The following is a 17966-nucleotide window of genomic DNA, read 5'->3' on the forward strand; positions in this document are numbered from 1 at the left end:
GAGTGCAAATTGGACACTGTCCCATAAGAGTTGCATGACTTTGAACAGGTGACTGAATCTACTTATTTTTATTGGGAAGCAGTTTATTTATCTTTAAAAGGGATGCAATTATCTTCCCCATAGTTTCAATGTGAGGATGTAAAAAAATACCTGTGAAACACCTACCATATAGTAGGGGATCCATAAATGTTGACTTTCCTCTTTTCTCCAGAAAGCTCTGCCCTTCTGTGTCTGTGGTCTACTTTGTCCTTATCAGTGAACCAACTAATTGAGACCTACTAGTTAGTTAGACAAGCTTCACCTCCTCCTGATCTCACTTGCCAAAATGTATTCTCTTACCCTCAAAATATACTCTTCCTCCCGTTTTCAAAATGTTAATAAAGAGCCTTACTCAGCCTGTTATGACTATAACTAGGGGCCTGGTGCATGAAATTTGTGCACTGGGTAGGGGTTCCTCAGCACAGCCTAACCCCTCTCACATACTGGGAGCCCTCAGGGGATGTCCTACTGATGGGTTAAGCCCGCTCCTCGTTGGGAGCGGACCTTAGCAACAGTCTGGCCTCCCTTTACAGGAAATGACCATGCTGATCAGGGGAAGGAGCCAGCCCCACCACCCTGCTGCTGCAGCCACTGCCAGTCACATGTGCACGGAGATGAAGTCATGGAACGTGCTGCCTACTTGGGGTCACTCACATGGGCACTGCCACTGCTGCTGCAGCCACCACCGCTGCGCTGCTACTTGAGGCGCTGATGGAAGTTGTGGGTGTGCCCTCGACCTATCTGCCCTGGTGTGAATGGCTCAAAGTGGGCAGTGCATTCCATCAGTGGCTGGCCTGGTGCACGCGTATGGAGGTGAAGTCACCAGCGCCTGCTTTTTCATAGGCCTGAGCCCCCGAGCAGCCAGGGATGAGCTGATGATCCTAATGGGCCGAGAGCCATCCCGGTCCTCCTGCCAACCACCCCGATTTCCCTGTTCACCATTGCTAATCCATCAGAGCCTGAGGCCGGGGGCAGGGACAAAGAGGTCAGTCGTTCAGCCTCCGCGCCAGTCCCCAGTTCCAACCCACCCTGCTAGCGGGCAGGTGGGGAGGGACCCAGAGGTGCTCAATGCACCTCAGGGTGACCAGTCATTTGGTCATCCTGGTCATCACGGACACTGGCTTTTTTTTTTTTTTTAATATATTTTATTGATTTTTTTACACAGAGGAAGGGAGAAGGATACAGAGTTAGAATCATCAATGAGGGAGAAACATCGTTCAGCTGCCTCCTGCATGATATGCATAATAATTCCTTACAACTGGGTATGTCCCCACAATCAAGGTACATGCCCTTGACCGGAATTGAACCTGGGACCCTTGAATCTGAAGGCCAATGCTCTAGCTAATATATATATATGTGTGTGTGTGTGTGTGTGTGTGTGTGTATATATATGTATGTATATATACATATATATACATATATATGTATATATGTATGTATATATACATATATATATGTATATATATGTATATATATATATGAAAAGTTTATGAAAAGAAGTTGAAATGATACGTAATCAACAAATAAATAAAACAGCTTTAAAGTTCTATAATCAATGGAGTAGATAACAATAGATAATGTTCTTACCATGTGAAATATCAGGTAAGAAATCATAACAAACTAATAATCTGGATCATTTAACTCTATTATCTGCAATAAATATTATAAGGAAGGAATTTTTGAATAAATGCATTAGAAAGTTAAGGCTAGGTACGAACAAAATCTCTTTTCCTTCTTATTGTTTCAATAAATTATAAAAACAAAGTAATGCCATTGTTTTATTTGTTCTGGTTTGTGAATTGCTTTTTAAAATTTATTTACTTGTTTTGTTTTTCTGGTAGAAATATAGTATTGAAAGATGTCAGTAAACTGATGAAATTCGAAGAGTTTAAAACAATACCTGCATTATGTGGCCCAACAAGTTACTTATAAAAGTACTGAAAATGGGAAAGGCCCTAAATGAAACATAGGGATACAAACATCCATTCATGAAATGGGACCCAGTAAAGGACATTAGGTAATAATGGATTTTCCATCCTAATGGATCTTACACAAGATCTTTGTAGAGGAAAGGAGGAAAACAACTCTAGAACACTGGGAAATTCAGTCATTTTCCCCAAGACCCTGAATCGGAATTTGTGTGACTCTGTCTAATATTCAGTGAATGGTGATAAGGTTAATGGATGTATTACAAAAAAATAGACAAGGGAAGAAGAAAGAATCAAATACCCATTTGTGGCAACTTAAAAACAGAACTGAGCCCTAGCCGGTTTGGCTCACTGTATAGAGCGCTGGCCTGGGAACTGAAGGGTCCCAGGTTTGATCCTGGTCAAGGGCATGCACCTTGGTTGCAGGCATATACCCAGTAGGGGGTGTGCAGGAGGCAGTTGATTGATGCTTCTCTTTCATTGATGTTTCTAACTGTATCCCTCTCCCTTCCTCTCTGTAAAAAAAAAAAGAAAAAAAGAAAAAATATATATATGCAAAACATCCACAGAAATCAAACAACCTTAAAATTATTAAACTTAATTGTTGCCTAACAGCCTAAAACATACCTATCTTCAACAAGGATGCCAGAGTCTGGAAGTATCACCTTACAAGTCGGAGCCCAACTCTGAACAAAGAAGTTATAAGGAATTTTTATGCATATCATGCAAACTCCAAGGAATCCTGTGTAAATATGATAAGAAATTCACATAAATTAGATCTGTTATGAATTGTTGAGGCCTATTTTAAGCAATATTCAATGATACAACAATTATGTGCCAGCCACACTTCTAAGTCCATGAAAATGAACCAAAGTGACAAAGAATCCTGCCCTTGTGGAATTTATATTCCATTATTTAACAACATTTATACAAGCCTAACAGCAGCCATAGAAAGTTATTATTACTATTTTGCAGATGAGGAAACTTAGATTTCAAAAAACATTGAGTAACTTGCCTAAGGTCACAGAGGAACTGATAAACCAGAATTCAAATCCAGTTCTGTGCAGTTTCAAAGCCTGACTTTTCACCTGCTTTGCTACACTATCTCTTATTAGCAACAGAAGAATTTTAATGAGGATCAGCATATCTACTGCAGTGTCCATGGAGTATGCTTTCTTGTTTGCAGTAAACAGACTACAACTCACCAGAGACAGCTATTTGATACCTAGTATCCATCAGAAGGCAGGCTTTCATTCATCCAAAATGTATTAATCAGGTTCAAATCTTAGACTAGTTCCTAAGAATATAAAATAAAATATAGCTTTTTCTTTTCAAGGAGTCTAGTGGAGAAGAAAAACATAGAATAGGATAACACAGCACCATTAGGCTGAGATAAAGATAAACCCAAGTTGCTCAGGAAAGCACAGAAATTGGTTAATATAGCCTTAGGGGAAGGGATGTTGATCCCAGAGTTAACCAGCTGGAGTTAGCTTGGTGAAGAAAGGGAAGATGGAATGAGAAAGCACTACAGTCCTCTGAGTAGGAAGACAAGGAAGTGGAAGACAGCATGGTGTTTGAGAAACTGCAAAGGATGAAGGATGGAGTGTGAGAGATGCTCCTGAAAATTGGCTATACTGAATTTTAACAATGTGTGTGGGAGGGGGAGAGACAGAAATTGGGAAACATACTTAGAGAGACAATAGTAAGTTATGACATCTATTTAATGGGTCTTGGCCAGTGTTTAATTAAAACAACAAAAGATACAAATAGACGAAGATCGAATAGAAAACTTCAGGTTTAACCTATGTAGTAAGGCATTGTTTCACAAAACATACATATTTGGGGACTGAATCTTGATATAAAATGTGTCTTACTGTGAGTCATTATAAAAAAAAGTTGGAAAGCCACAGATTTAGTCCGTATCTTCCAAGGGGATCTATTCAGTTGGGCTCTCTTGGGGACCTCTTATGCATCTATTCCTATCAGAAGGCAAATCTAAGGTCACTTGGAACAAACCTGCCCAAGTTTGTTAAACACTTTTCATACTCTGAAGTCCACAATCTAATTCCAAATAGCAAGAGGCTTAACAGAAAAATTCCAATGATCAGGGATATTTCTGAAAAACAGTATTTCCATTTGGAAAAGAGGGGGAAATATATACCCAAATTAACCTGCAAATGACTGCAAGAAATTTGGGGCCAGTAAAAAGTTCTCTGACCCAGTTATGTTTTCCACCAAATGAATCACTCACATACAGAGCCAATGCATGTGAGTCATGAAACACACCCTATGTCATATCCTTGTCTTCTTTTCCTTGACACAGGGACTTTCCCTAAAAATTCATTTTGGATTTTCCTCATTTTCTCTTCTAATTTAGTCAATTTCTTGCTAGTTTCGCTCTTCTTTGATTTATCTTGTACAGTAATCCTTTCTTACCCATGGTTTTGCTTTCTGTAGTCTGTTACCCATGGGTCAATTGCGTTCTGAAAATATTAAATGGAAAATGCCAGAAAGAAACAATTTGTACGTTTTAAATTGCTCAAAGTTCTGAGTAGCTTAAAGAAATCTCACACCATCCTGCTCTATCCCATCTGGGATACGAATCATCCCTTTATCTAACATATCCACATGGTATATGCTCCCCACCTGCCCATTAGTCACTTAGCAGCCATCTTGGTTTTCAGATCTACCATCTCATTCCAGAGTGCTTATGTTCAAGTAACCCTTATTTTACTTTCGAATGGAACTAAAGCACAAGAGTAGTGATGCTGGCAAGTCAGATATGCCAAAGAGAAACCATAAAATGCTTAAGTGAAAAGGTGAGTACAGTACAACAAGATATTTTGGAAGAGAGACCACAGTCATATAAATTTTATTATAACATATTGTTATAATTGTTCTATATTATTACAGTATTATTACCAGTCTCTTACCATGCCTAATTTATAAATTAAACTGTATCACAGATAATAATATGTATAAAAAGTAGTATGCAATATATAGGATTTGGTACTCTCTACTATTTTAAGCATCCACTGGGGTCTTGGAACATATCCCCTGTTAATAAGGGGAAAATACTGCACACTATTTTATCTTGTTTCTTTCCTCTGATTAAATAAAAAGTAATATACAAAGAAAATCCATATAAAATATGGCTTTAAACAGAGCTTGATGTTATTGTTTCTTTCTTTTAAATTTATACTTATTTGTTTGCAAAACCCAAGAGTCAAAGAGAAAGTTACTGGGAGTAGTTTAATAAATACTTCTTAACTAAATTATCTGGCTAATTTAGGCTATTAAGATAGTGAGACTGATAAAAAAAACAAATAAAAAATTTACTCTAGGTATAAATTAACTTGATTGTTAGCTAACAATTAATTCAATGCCATTAGAATTAATCAAAATTGTTTTGTGGGTCAGTACACACACTTTTCAATAAATCCACCATGACAAGTCAATGTTGAAAATGACTTTCAAGCTCTAATAATTTATCCTTCTCTAAGAACACATCTTCCTTCTCTGAGCTATAAAAATACTACAAAATTCTATTGGGAGCAGCTTTAGTAGAATCATAGACTTTTTGAATTTGAAAACAACCTTAGAGATTAACTGTTCCAGACTTTCTAAACCTGTTTCATCAGGTTAAGAACTTAAAAATATCACATACTGGTTCTTATGAAGATTCAGATGGCACCTTAGTTGAGATTCTATACTCTTCATGTCTCTTTTGGGTAAGAAGAGTTTGCAAAGTTTTGTGTGGTTTCTGAAGATATATAGTTTTTTAAATGAAAAATGCAACATTGAATATGTTTTATTAAGCTATGTGTGGAACTTGGGAGTTACTGATGTAGTTCTACTCTCCATTTCATAGACCAGGACAATGAATCCCAGAGATGGTAAATTATTTTACCCCAGGCTCTGTCCTCCATGGAGAGTTGAGGCACAGAACAATGTGTGAGGCACAGAGCAGATAACTGATAAATATTCAGTGTAACCACCTTTAGAATGGCCATAAAGGAAAAGGGTGAGCAAGAAAGTGAATGACAAGAAATAATTCACTGGGCTACAATCTTGTGACATTTGTTTGCTGGGGAGGACAATTTTCCAGAAGACTTCAGAATTTGCCCTTAATTTCTGTCACATTTTAGTCACTCTGCCAGGAGCCCCACAGCAAAGAGCTGCTGCACGTGAGGGGACGCTTGTCCAAGCAAGCGGATAAAAACAAGGCTGCCTTGTCTGGAGTGCCCAGTGCTGTTTCCTCCCCCTCTGACTAACCTCGAGGACTCAAAAAAGGTCATTTTGTGAAGTTCTGGTGTGTACATGGGTAAACTTGAGTCATCATGTGTCACAATCAGAACCATCAAGCCAAATGCTATGGGCCAGATAGCCATGTCATCTCCAAATAAGTTATGATGGCAGATCTGGGCTGTTGGGTCACCAGGGTACTCCAGTTGGGCTTGTTTTTCATCTTACCTCCGGGGGACTCTGGCCTATTACAAACATTGATACCTAAAGCCATGGGTAAAATATCTTGAGTTAGTTCAAACTTACTTAAAAGAAACAGAGTCAGCAGAAACCTTTATGTTACTTTTCAAATTATGTAGAATTAGAATGTCTGAGGGAGACTCAAGCACAGATTACATTTAAAAAAGTAGAAGGAATGGGAGGTAGAGTTGATTACCTGAATAATTTGAGCACTTAATAAGGAAAGAACTTATTTTATATGGAATTATGTACGTTCACTGATCACAATCATCCCCAATGAATTAGTTCCTCATTTTGAGGACATGGACAAGTAGAAACCAGTGACAACATAGATGATAATACAAGTCATGTGTTTTCTGAGTAAAATTTATCAAATAGTAGCAACATATGATAACATATACACAATTGTTGGACTTGCCAAGGATGCTCACTGATTCACTATTATACTGTACTTGTTAAAGAGTCTAAGTTCTGGAGTCAGACTTACCAGTAAGTCTAAATTCTCAACTCTGCTTCTCTACTTGTTAGCTTTCCAATCTTAGAGAAATTATTTAACTTCCTTAAAGCTCAGTGTTTTTTTTTTTTTTAATCTGCAGTATTAATATAAGAATATATACTTTGTTGTGTTGTTTTGAAGATTAAATGAGATATCCTATATAATAAAACCCTAATGTGCAAATTCACTCTATGGCAGAATGATGGGTCTCTATGATGTGCACTGACCACCAGAAGGAAGATGCTCAGCACAGGAGCTACACCCTGCTGGTCAGTGCACTCCCACAAGGTGAGTGCTGCTCAGCCAGAAGCTGGGCTCACGACTGGCAAGTGCAGCGGTGGTGGCTAGAGCCTCCCCCATCCTCTGCAGAAGTGCAGCAGCAAGCAGGCAGGTGGTAAGGAGCGAAGGGTCCCAGACTGTGAGAGGGCATAGGGGCCAGACTGAGGGAATTCCCTTCCTTCTCCCAGTGAATGAATTTCATCTGCCAGGCCTCTAGTTACATATAAAAGCACTTACCCAGGGCCTGATTCAGAATAAGTATTCAAAACATTTAGCTATTCCTATTTGTTGTCAATCAAAAGCCTTCTGTAGCCTCTATTGAGATCTTGCCAATGGGGAAAGTTAGTGGTGATTTCTTGGGTAGAAGTGCTCCTGTCACTGATAGACACCTGGTAAACTGTGATGTAGAGTGGAACAGAGCTCAGATCTCTTCTAGGTATAAGATTCAAGTCTGGCCAATTTCTGTCAACATCCTGATGGGCTGCTATGGCCAGCTCTACATATCATTCTCTCAGCAATGCCATGGTTCCTCCCTCTGAGCTGGGGCATCAGAGATAGAGGGGTAGGTAGAGGGCTTCTTATGGTCAAATTTCCAAAGCAATGTCATGAAAGTTTAGTAGGGGCTACGATATTACTGGGGATACTAGTGTATTTGATTACTGCTAGCAATAGGAACTACTCCTGGTTCCTAATTAAGCACCAATTAAGTAAGGTTGCCAAGGTATGATTAGTGAAGTCCCATTTGTTAGCTTTTGTGGTAAATTTACTTTTTATTCATGATTTCATGATTTCAAATCTCAAATGACTCTCAATACTGCCTGGAAGTACCACTCAGGACTTCAATTTTCTGTGATACTATGTTTTCTTTCTCTTCTTAAACTTCACAACTGCTGCCTCCATGCACAATTTCTTGTTTTGTTTTGTTAATGCTCACCCAAGGATATTTTTTCCATTGATTTTTACAGAGAGTGGAAGGGAAGGGAAGAGACACCCAGAGAGAAACATCAATGTGAGAGAGACACATTAATTGGTTGCCTCCAGCACATACCTAGACCAGGGCTGGGGATCAAGCTGACAACCAGCCTTTGACCAGAATCAAACCTAGGACTCTTCATTCCACAGGCTGATGTTCTGTCTACTAAGCCAAACTGGTTAGGGCCTTTATGCACAATTTAAGCCATGATCTGGGAAAGAGCTCTTTATCTCATATGATTATGAGGGTTACATGAGTTTGAAAATAAATGAAAATTATTTAGAGGATTACTTGGCACACAGTAACTATTGATAAGTATTAGCAATAATGATGATTATTATTTCCTAAGTCTAAACTCATTTTCTTCTTTTTCCCTATATTGCCTGAGGAGGCATCCCTGCTCCTGCCAAAAGCCAATCCCTCAACCTGCATACTAGAACCCATTGGCCTTAACTTTCTCTAGTATTGTCACTTTCATTATACCCTATCAGTAAGCTCTTCTTCTTCCTGAATTTTTTTCAGCAACATGCAAACATGCTTCACTATCCTCAAGTGTTCAGCCCACTCTGACTTTGGCTTCTGCCCTTGTGACTCCTATAAATCTGCTCTTGTCCAGATCATTATTGACACTGATGTTACCAAATCAAGCAGTCACTTTTCCATCCTCAATGTACTTCAACAAGGCTGGTGCCTATCTACTTCTCCAAAACTCCCACCTCTTTCCGGTTTATGATGCCACATTCTCCAGAGTTTTCTTTAACCTCTTTAATCATTCCACCTCAGCCTTCTTTCCAATATTCTCATTCTCTGCTCAATGTCTGAATGTTGCCCTTTTCAAGGGATAGGGTCCTGGACCTGTAAACTTCCTTTACACTATCACTCATGATCATGGCTTTATTCACAACTTATATACTGAAAACTCCAAATTTAGATCTTTAGCCTAATCTTTCCTTGACTACATGGCATCTCTATTAGGATGCATCACAACACTCAAAACAGCTAAAACTAAACTCTTGATTTCCTTCCCACTCACTCTCCAAAAATTCCTCTTCTAATCATATTCAACAACCCTACAATGGCTCAAGTCAGATGCCTGGATTTCATTTGTGACTTTTTTTTTTCTTTTAATGTTTATAACTTTATCCTTCCCATCTATTCCATTAGCAAGTCTTGTCTATTCTATCTCCAAAATGTATCCCAGTGCTGTCCACTTCTCTTCATCCATGCTTCTTTACCATCCTAGACTAAACAAACATCACCTTTTACCTAGACTGCTTCAACATTCTTCTCACTTCCCATCTCATCCAATTCAATTTATTATCAATGCTGATGTCCAAGTGAGCTTTAAAATGTTATATAACATTCCTTCTATTTTTAAAAAAAATATTTTCAGGTCTTATTGATTTCTTTAGTATAGCCCTATAAGATCTGGCCCCCCATCCCTATTTTCTACCATTCTCCCAAGCTCACTTTCTCAAATGTCCCAAACTCTTTGAACATTCTGTTTCTCTGATTTGGAATGGTCCCTCTTCCTTCTTATCTTTCTGGCTTCAGGTGAAATGTCACCTCATTAGAGAGACCTTTTCTGTTTTCTATTTATACAACCTCCTTTCCCCTCCCATTATTTTCTATCTCTGTGCCCTCTTACCACCCTTCAAAACACTTATCCAAGTTTGCTTATCTTCTTGTTTATAGTCTGTCTCTCCCTCCTGATCCAAAAGAGAATGAGATCCATTTCTATTTATTCATCATTACCCAACAAAATACTTGGCACACAATGGGATCTACATAATCCCTGTTCAGTAAACGAGTGAATAAATAAGCAGTCATCAAAGTGTTAACCTGAGCAGTTGAAACCACAGAACTGAAGCAGAAATTTGGCCAAACTCACTTAGAAAGCTGGACCGTGACAAATTATTCTCCCAGCAAGTGGTGCCAAGTCCGGTTGATGATGGAGTATCTCATGACTGTGATGGGATCTTTCCTTCCTCCTGTTTTATGCAGATTATAATACATGCCTCCTCTGTGAAACCCTTGCCCCATCTAACTTTCTAACCCAAATCCAGCTTTAATTCCCTGTCCTGATGAAACACCTCCCATATTTCCAACCCACAAGGTCCTCATGATCCTCAGAAACCTCGTAGCACTCACTAATAATTATATTCCATTTTATGCTGTTACTATGAGCCAGGCACTGGCTTAGGAAATAGAGATGAAACATAAATTCCCTTGAATTAACATTTATTCAGCATCTTTTATACCAGACTATCATAAGCATTTTATAGCATCAACACTCATAAATTTTCATTGCAAATCCATTTTATATTTATTTTTTTATTTAACAAATATTTTCACAGCACATACTATGCACCAGGCCCTGGCCCTAATTGATTTAACCCTTATAAGAAACCTAAGATTTAGGTAGTATTATTATCTTTATTTGTTAGTTTGGAAAACTGAAGCAAAAGCAAGTTACTTATTCAACACTATCCTATATAATAAAAGACTAATATGCTAAGTGTCCAGTCATCTGGTTGTCCATTCAACCAATTATAGCATAATATGCTAATGATACTAGGCCACCTAACCACTTGATATGATGTGCACTGACCACCAGGGGGCAGAAAGTAAACCAGTCTACCAGTCACTATGATGAAAGTCAACCAGTCCACTAATCACTATGATGTACACTGACAACCAGGAGACAAATGCTCAATGCAGGAATTTCCCCCTGGTGGTCAGTGTGCTCCCACAGGGTGAGCCCTGCTCAGCCAGAAGCCAGTCTCAACGGCTGGTGAGCATAGATAGTAGTGATGGTGGGAGCCTTTTCCGCCTCCACAGCAGTGCTAAGGATGTCTGATTACCAGCTTAGGCCCACTCCCTACTGTTAGTTGTACATCCTCCAAGGGCTCCTGGACTGCGAAAGGGCACAGGCTGCAGTGAGGGACCCCCCTGAGTGCACAAATTTTGTGCACCCGGCATCTAGTAGAGTTAATAAATGTCAGAATTTGGGCCCAGGCAAATGAGGCTCCAAGATTTCCATTCTCAAGCACTATTCTAGCAACCTCTCAACTCCTGTGAGGTAGATGAGATTAATCCTGTGCCATCACAAGGAACTTTGAACTCAGAGGTTAGCTTTGCTAGAATTATACTGCTAATTCACGTGCTCAACATCAAATATTCATAAAGTGCCTACTAAATATCTGAGATATACAATATTGGAACAGGCTTATCCTTGGAAAGTTTACAATCCATTAAATACATTGGTTATATGGGATTTTGATGTAAAAATTTCTGTTTCCAAAACTAAAGTGGCCTTCCCATGCTAGGATTCTGAGTTAGAGCAAATTTTGTGGGGGTTCAGAGATGAAGCTGCAACCAAGTGGTGGAGGTGGGGCAGCCCTGCAGGGCTTCCCTGAGGAAGAAACAACCACATATCACTTTCATTATTATTTAAATGGTAAGTGTTTTACATTTAAACTTCACCCCCATCTGCACTCATTGTTGCCTCCTTGAGAACTGGGGTTCTAATTTAATATTGTTCATAGTGTTTGGGACTGGGCTATACACCTGGTCAGTATTCAGCAAAGGGATCTTGAATGAGTTGTGACTGGTTGAGTTCTCTTTACAGCTAACATTATTAGTTTTACTTCTTTTAAGATTTACTATGCCAAGCCTCTTCAAACCTGCAAACTTAATGGCTATGCCAGACATATACTGATTTTTTCTGGCTCTTTGGCGACTGTGACTCAAAGACTAAATGGCTTAAAACCAGGAGCTGTTCTGAATATTCTCCTCACCACATGGCCTAGGTCCTCTGCACTTCCAGATTCAATATTGTCCTCCCTAAGGAACCACACAGCCCATCCGCTGCTACCAAGCCCTGTGGAATGAGGAGTCCTGACTTCATGACCACAAATGGCTTCATGTTTATGTAGCCAAAATAGGCAAACTGAATTCTCACATTTACTTTTTCATCAGTGCAATGGGAAGCATCCGGGCCTTGGTCCTTGGAAATGATGAAAAACCTACTCAAATGTATACAGAACAAACCCCACTGTTCACCATGCTGCCTTGTTTGTTTTGGAGGAATGTGGATTTATTAATAATAAAGTTTCGCCATGTGGCAGACACATCTGGGTCACTAAGTATCAGTCATAGGAAGTAACTCAAGAAAAACACTAAATGGTCACTTAGTCCTTCATCTGCCAAGGCTGTGTGGGCCATACTTCTGTCTTCTGTATTTTAACAACATTTCAAAGTAAAAGATGAGATGTGACTTGCAAGCTCTCACCTGTGATTCAGAATTATCATTCACGATGGTGCCCATGATGGGAAAATGCAAAACAAAACATACAAGAAGTTTCAACTTGCGCTGCCCCCCCCCCCCCCCCCCCCCCCCCCCCCAATGTACACAGAAAGAAAAACTGACCAGTGGAATGAACAGACTCACGTGGCACATTCTACGGAGACTCATGGCAAAGAAAACAAAATCGACATTTATTTATTTAGCACTTATTTATTTAACCTCTGGCTGGGCTGGGTTGTTGAGTTTGGTTTTACATCCTGAATTACAAAATTTATGATGGAACGTGTGTCAGCTGTTTGCCGAGGGAAAGAAAGACCTCTGTTCTTTGTCTTTTCTCTTAATAGTGCCAAGAGTCCTACATGTTTGTTTAGAGAAGTTAAAATATGTGAGGATTAAGAGCATAACCCTAGCTGGGCTTCCTTTCTCCATATTCTGTTCTCTCCTCTGGGCAGTACCATGGGCAAGCTGCTGGAACTTCCAGCCTGGACCATTGTCCGGCCCTTCTCTTGGTCTCCTCTCAAGCTCCTCCAACCCATTTGGCCAAAGGCGGGCACAATGAGAATCAGCTAAGCTTTTCTAGGAGACTACCACACACCTGTTCTGTGCATAATGTGATCAAACATGGGTCTCACAATTAATTTAATTCTCTGAACACCTTTGTGACATAAAAAAGGATGCAGTATGAACAGTAACCATGCGCATGGGCACCAGATTAGGCAGAAAAAAATTTGATTCCCAATTTCACTACTCTCCCCCCCCCCCCCAGCTTTATCCTATATAATAAAAAGTTAATATGCAAATCGACTGGATTTGGAAAGACCAGTCGCTATGATGTGCACTGACCACCAGGGGGCAGATGCTCAATGCAGGAGCTTTCCCCAGCCTGCAGGCCCTGATTGCCCAATTGGGGCCTGCCAGCCAACCTTTTGGTCTCTTCCCCCAGCAGGCAGGCTCCAATCACCCGATGGGGATTGGAAAGCCAGGAGTGGGTGGTGGCAGATGTGGGTGGCACCTGGCCAAGGCCCCCATGCTGCCAGTCACCCCACACACTGGCAGGGTGGGGTGGGGCCAGTGAACAGGAGGGAACAGCCAAACTCTTTGTTCCTCCTTCTGGCCGGCAGGCTCTGATTGCCTGATGGCAAACAGGAAACTGGGGGTTTGGGGTTTGGGGAGGACGGTGGGGGGTGGGTGGTGGTGGAGGGCGGGAAAATAGCCCTGATCATGCAGGCCAGGCCTAGGGACTGTTCCCATGCACGAATTTCATGTGCTGGGCCTCTAGTTGGGATATAATAGATATATCACATTAAGTGATATGATATGCACACATATATATTATGAAATGATTATCAAAATACAGTGAGTTAACACACCCATGACTCCTCTATTTTTGGGATGGTCAGTATCCTCATCTTTAAAGTGAAATAAGAACAGTCTCTTCTGCATGTAAAATACAGCATAGGGAATATAGTAAGTAATATTGAGATAACTATGTATGGTGCCAGGTGGGTACTGGAAATATCAGGTGTTGTACATCCAGAATCAATACAAAATAATATTGAAAATAAACTGTAATTGAAAAATTAAAATTAAAAAGTAAAAAAACAACAACACTACAGCTTTTAATAGTGTCTGAATAAAACAACAACAGTATCTACGTCATACAGTTTTTAAAAATTTATTTTTATTGTTGAAAGTATTATAGATGTCCTCTCTTCTTACTCCCATCGATCCCTTTACCCTGCTCCCATATACCCTCAGTTGCTTTTTGTTTTAAAATAACTTTATTGAGACATGTTTCACCTTTTCTTTTTTCTTTTCTTTAATATATTTTACAGAGAGGAAAGGAGAGAGATAGAGAACTAGAAATGTTTATGAGAGAGAAACATCGACCAGCTGCCTCCTGCACACCCCCTACCGGGGATGTGCCCACAACCAATGTACATGCCCTTGAGCGGAATCAAACCTGGGACCTTTCAGTCCGCAGGCCGATGCTCTACCACTGAGCTAAACCGGTTTCGGCATGTTTCACCTTTTCAAGTGTATAAGAAAATTATTTTTAGTACATTTACTAAGTTGTGCTACCATGACCATAAATCAGCTGAAAAACTTTTTCAATCACCTTCATGCACCTTTCTTGGTAACCCCCTGTCTCCTGCTGCTGCCCTATTTTGTCTGCATATCTTTACCTTTTCTGGATATTTCATGAAAGTTCATGTCTGGCTTCTTTGCCTGAGCATAATATTTTTGAGGTTCATCCATGTTGAACATAGTATACATCTTTATCTTGTGTCTTTTTACCGTAAATAATATTTTATTGTATGGATGTACCACTTTTTATCTATCTATTCACCAGTTGAACAATAGTTGGACTGTTTCTACTTTTTGGCTATTATGAAAAATGCTACTAAGAATATCTGTGTTCAAGACTTTATGTGGATACATATCCTCACTTCTCTTGTGTAGAAAGATACCTTAGAATGAAATTGGTGGGCCATATGGTGAACTTATTTTTAACTTTTTAAGAACTCACACAGTTGTTTTGAGGTGTCAACATCACGTAGAGATGGCCTAGCCTAATGCTGCACAGGGATTCACGATCAATGAGGTACATCATTGTTGTTGTTGCTGTGGCTGCTCTTTTTTTTTTTTTTTTTTTTTTTTTAAGCTTTCATCTTCCGTACTGTGTGAAGAGGTTAAAACAAAGCTCAGAAAGGGTTATCAACTTGCTCAAGATCACACAGCTGGTCAGATGGATGAACTGAAATTCTCTTTCATGGTTTCTGACTCTGAGCCTGGCACTGTTTTCTGTTAACAGAGCCTAAACCACATGAACCATCCCGAGAAGCAAACTCCGATAATACCTCCCCTGCTCAACAAATGTCAGCAGCCCCTTCCTGCACATGAAATAAAAGTTCCACTCCTGTGCTAGGCATACAAAGCCCTCTATTATTTCCTTGTCCATCTTTCCTGCTGAATCTCTCCCACACCCACACCCTAGCCGGTCTCTCCATTATGAATCCCTTGGGATGACTTTTGTTCCAATAACTTAGTCTGTTCTCTTTGAGCCCCTATGCCTTTGTCTGAGCATTATCTGCTTTCCTAGATGGTATTTCTCACCTTTGACTTTTGAAATATTATCCCTTCTTCAAGGATAGTTCAAATCCCATCTCCTGTACTTCCCTGGTGTTAGTGGCCCTGGTCAAAAGTAATTTGTATTCTCCTCATCTACTTACTTATAATAGGTGCTCAATGAAGGTGCTGACTTAAGTTGAAATGACTCAAAACACTCAGCTGTATAATGAATGGGCCATGTATGAAAAGTACTAATTTAAAAAAATTCAATAAAAACTCCTTTATAAATCTCCTAGGCACAGTACAGTACAGAGTGTTATTTGTACCCGAGATTGGATCCTGCTCTTAGTTATCCTGCCTTCCTCTGTGTGACCAGAGCACATTCATGCTTCAGGCACATTCTTATCACACTGTATTATATATCCACGTATATCAGTCTGCCCCACAAGACTGTGAGTTCCTCCAGAGAAGAAACAGTCTCTTTCATTCTTGCACACCCATTGCCCAACACCATGCCTCGTCTGTGCAGGGGTATTCACTTCAAGCATGTCAAACTCACGATCCAGGGGCCATCTGTGGCTCACAATGAATACTTTTGTGGTACAGCCAATATAATGTTATATAAGAATCATTTTAATAAAAATGTCATAATTTAATTTTTACAATATCCCGTTACACATAATTATTAATGACAAACTACAATGTTCGCTAATGACTGATTATTATAATCGTGTTGCATTCATTTCTCTTACGTGCCTTATGCGCAGGCACGCCATTTCTCTCCATTAATATTAGCAGTGAATATTTCAGCAGCTGATTGCCACATCATTAGTCTTGGACTAACTTGCTTGGTGTGCACAACAGGAAAAATTTTGCTTTCGAAGAACAAGAAAAATAGGTTTATTTGCATTATGTTCATTAATTTATGTGGCTATTCAGTGTCTGGTAAGTTAATGTTCAAGAAAATATTAATTTTTATTAAAATGTTCTATTATTTTATTTTAATTATTACTCATTTATTTTAGCCCTTGGTAGTCAGCATGTCTCTATCACGAAATAAACCTCCGTTACTATGAAAATTGAAACTTTTGTTTCTTTGCAGCCCACATAAACTTAAACCTTGTTTATTTGGCCCTTGTTAGCCTTTAAGTTTGACATGCTTGTACTAGATGTTTTCAGAGTGAATTAATGAATGAACAGAGAGTGAGTGAATGAGAGAATGAGGTGCTCTCTCTCTGTTTGATAGAAGAACCATGAATAGATAGTACTCTCTTGCCTAACATCAGAGTTCTAAAAGAAGTTTCTACTTGAAGAAAAGCTCTCATATTCCCATTTGCCTACTGTTAATCCCACTTCCTCCAAATGGCTCAGCTGATTAAATCAATAATTATATATGTAGAATATTTTCCTTCCAGTCCAGTTCTTTCCTTAACCCCTTGAAAGCAAGGGACTCTCTCTCTCTCTCTCTCTCTCTCTCTCTCTCTCTCTCTCTCTCTCTCTCTCATATTAAAGGAAAAATTACATATAAACTACAAAACACAGTGACCTTTCCTAAGTAGGTTGTTAGCATCTACCAAGGATCTAGCAAAGGGCTTTGCACATAGTGCAGGCATTGTGAATAGTTGTTGAATAATTGAATCCAGCAAACATTTATTAAGTGCCAATGAGCAAGACCCAGTTGCAACTTTCCAAGACTTCTGGAATGAGGGGGCTAACAAACATACATTGCATAATAGTAATAATAACAACTATGCATTCAGTCATTACTGTATGACTGGCACTATTTTAAGGGTTTTATAGGAAATAATGTATTTAATACTCATAATAACTCTAAAAGGAAGGTATTAAAAATGAAGAAAATGAAGAGGAATAACCTAAGCTACAGAGAAGGTTTGAGAAGTAATTCGCCTACTAAGCAGTGACAATGGGATCTAACACAGGCAGTCTAGTTCCAGACTCTCCCCATGCGAATGTTCTCAACCTTAGGTGAGGAGCCACATCCCACTCACTCATGTGTATTTCTTCAGTACTCTTAAGCTCTGATGACCTGTTGCTAACAAACTGAACCAACTATAAGGATTAGGAAAATAATAAAGATACATCGTGTTATGCAACAATAACATGGCCTAATGCCAGGGTGGGAAGAGGTAGAAGAAACCCGGATTTCAGAGCCAGACCAATGAGACTTGGGCTTGAACTCCAGATTCAACGTAACAAGCTCAGGGACTAGTTCTTTTCTAACAAAACATTATCCATCCCAATACCCACAGACCACCATTTCTGGGCCAGGAACCATTTGTTGGCTCTATAAGATTGGACTCTAGTCTCAGAGACTCAAAATAATTAAAAACAAAGGTGACTAAGTCTAAGCCTAAAAACGATGTA

At 39.4% G+C, this 17966-nt stretch overlaps 1 protein-coding gene across 2 annotated transcripts in view; it reads right to left on the minus strand.

Annotated features, from left to right (window-relative positions):
* The window catches only part of PDE4B (phosphodiesterase 4B), a 424211-nt gene that overhangs the window by 73644 nt on the left and 332601 nt on the right, over positions 1-17966 (minus strand). The gene's annotated exons all lie outside the window — the stretch shown is intronic.

Source organism: Pipistrellus kuhlii, unplaced genomic scaffold (assembly GCF_014108245.1).
Source record: "Pipistrellus kuhlii isolate mPipKuh1 unplaced genomic scaffold, mPipKuh1.p scaffold_m20_p_2, whole genome shotgun sequence".
NCBI lineage: Eukaryota > Metazoa > Chordata > Mammalia > Chiroptera > Vespertilionidae > Pipistrellus > Pipistrellus kuhlii.